We start from the raw sequence: 2,765 nt of genomic DNA, 5'->3' as shown, positions 1-2,765 counted from the left end.
GGCTGCCTACGCCTTGGCTCTTTTGCCTGGGTCTGGTATAGTAGGAGTCAGGAACTTTCTCTGTAAGTAGCTCCCATCCCTCCAGCCAGGCTAGACCCAAGGCTTCCTTCCTTATTCCAGGAACTTTCATGGCTCAAGGGCTTCCTTAGAACACAAAATCCCTCACAAAGTTAGGAACTACAGCAGGACCTGGGAAGCCCCTAAGGACTCCCCTCCCCCCCAAACAAAACAAAGTAAACCACTCTAGGTTCCAGGCACCAACAGCACCTATACGGCTTTCCCCATCTGGGGGTAGTAGTGGTTAATTCTCACAGCTCTGCCTGGGGTGAAGTCACTTGGTGGGCTCAGCAAATCTGGGGATATTTGCATACCCAGATGGCCAAGCCTAGAATTTCAAAGAATTCCCCATGAAGAGGCAGCTGGCTTCCGGGTGGTGGCCCTGGAGGCTCACAGCTGTTGGTCTGGAAGACTAGGGAGCCTGGGGCCCAAAACCAGAAAATAGATTGAAACAGACAAGAGAACACTTCCCAGGCCCTATCCCAGCCCTTGGCTATGTCCTCTGGTCACCAGGCCTCTCTCCAACCTCAAGATTTAGAGTTTGTCCTGGTTGCTCTGAGCAGGCAAGAGAGACTGGACCAGTTGGGTGGGGACATGGGGACTACCTGCTTCTGGGAAAAGGCAACAGTGGGCAACAGAGAGCTGCCAGAAATGTGGAATCTCCATTTCATGAAACAATGAACAGGTCTTTGCCCTCCTGTAACCTGTAGCCACGAGAAAAGGACCTGGCCTGGGTTCTATTTGGCATGTTTGCACACAGAAATATGGTTACAAAAGCAAGAGGGAGCTGCCACCTTGACACTTCTGGTAGGCATTAGGCTGGTACACAAGTTATGAACTTGTTCTTTCACCCTGAGTAAGGCTCTCTGAAAACCAGGCTGAATTAGGCATTGGCCCATCTGGTTCTGGATACACTATGAACAAAGCAAGTCACAAAGAGACCTCTCCACCCCAACAAAAGCCCTCTCGGGTTGTGTCCGTGCAGATTCACTGACCATATATGCCTTATGGTTGTTACAGCTGTGGGTTACCACTGCCCTCTGCTGGCCACACAGGCACTAGCATCCACTCAGACACCCAGAGCCATCATCTCACTCTCCACTCAGGCAAAAGTACTTCTGTCATTTCCTCCAATCCTGGGCACTGGAACATAACCCAAACTAGCTACTTCATAAGTGAGGGGGCTGAAGGGATAGGATGAGCAGGGACCAACATGGCAGAGGAAAAAAACAAAAACAAGACAAAACAAACCCATGAAGTAGTTTTACTCCTCCCCCAATATAAACCTAAAATTTTAAAAGGAAATGTCCTTTCTATAGGCTTTCTTTTGAACCTCCCCTCATGGAAATAGTACCTGCCTCTAACTCATTACAACATGCCAGAATGGCCTTAGCCCTCTCTCTTATGCCCTAGCTTTGTTTCCTCCAGAGAAGAACTGAACTACAATGACCTGGAGCCATCCTTCCAAAAAGCTCAACTTCACTGGCAGGTCCAGAAATGCCCTGGTTCTCCTGTTCCTTCTGTCACTCTGCAGGGGGTGACTAGAAGCCCTGGGTGCCTTCTGACACAAAGCCAGGTCCTTTTGACTTTGTGCAACACTCTGCTGATAGTCTCACACTTTCAAGACAGCAGTGGTGCTAGCAGGAGGGGCCCAGGAGGACCAAAATACTGCCCCTCAATTAACCGAGGAGAGCTCCAGACACCCCTGCTAAGGTAGGTACCCTGGCTTTTGCCAGCTACCTCAAGCATGACACACTTGCTTACCCCTGAGATGTTGCTGGCTCTGGAGCCCAAATGTCAGACTGTATTAATGGGCTGTTTCTAAAAACTTCCATCTTGGAGATTGAGGGGGAAGAGGCCCAGGAAGGAGCTTTGAAGCTTATTTTCTGTGGAGAATTTCAAACTTGAGAAAGTAGTAGTCTTGAGTACAAAACTAAGCCCTCCCAATTCACTTTCATTTCTAGAGGTCCTACAATTTAGGGCTGGGTAAAACCTTAAGATTCAAGACTTCAGAGTACTTAGGAAGTTCAAGTAGGAGAATCTTGAGAACAAGTGGTGTCCTAACCCTGGAAAAGTCTATTCTACCAGTAACAACTTACGGATGGGGGCACCCACACTCAATTGAAGACTCTTAAGCTATTACCTTGGTGCTAAGGATGAATACAGTTTGACACCTAAAAGACACATCATGCCTCTGATGCAATAAAGCTCCACAGATAAGCCAAAGATGAACTGATCACCTGTTGCAAAATGTCCAACTAGCCTAGGGGCATTCTCTGAGAAAAAAAAACAAAGCTGGTTGGTGACTGATGTATTATACATTCAGCTGCCCAGGCCAAATGCCTTAAAAGGCTTTAGTTAGTCCTAACATAGCTTGAAGTTTTCCCACTTATATTGATTAAAGTAAAAACAGGGTAACAAGGAATGAATGGTTTCATGAATATTAACATGACAATGTGACCCCTGGCTAGTTTTCCTATTTCTAACCCCAGCTCAGGAAGTGGTCTGCAAACATTCAGAGGAGCCTGAATACCAGTCACTTACACCAGCCATAGCTAAGTAAAGTTACAATGTTGGGAAAGGTTTTTAAATAAGGCTTTTGGGGAGAACAGAAAACTTAGAGAAAGTCCATTTTCATCTAAGTGTATGTACAACATAAGGGAAAATTAAATAGGGACCAGGTTCAAGGAATGCCCCCAAGGAAGTCT

Source organism: Tupaia chinensis, unplaced genomic scaffold (assembly GCF_000334495.1).
Source record: "Tupaia chinensis unplaced genomic scaffold, TupChi_1.0 Scaffold000484_1, whole genome shotgun sequence".
NCBI lineage: Eukaryota > Metazoa > Chordata > Mammalia > Scandentia > Tupaiidae > Tupaia > Tupaia belangeri.
Note: the sequence above shows the minus strand (reverse complement) of the source record.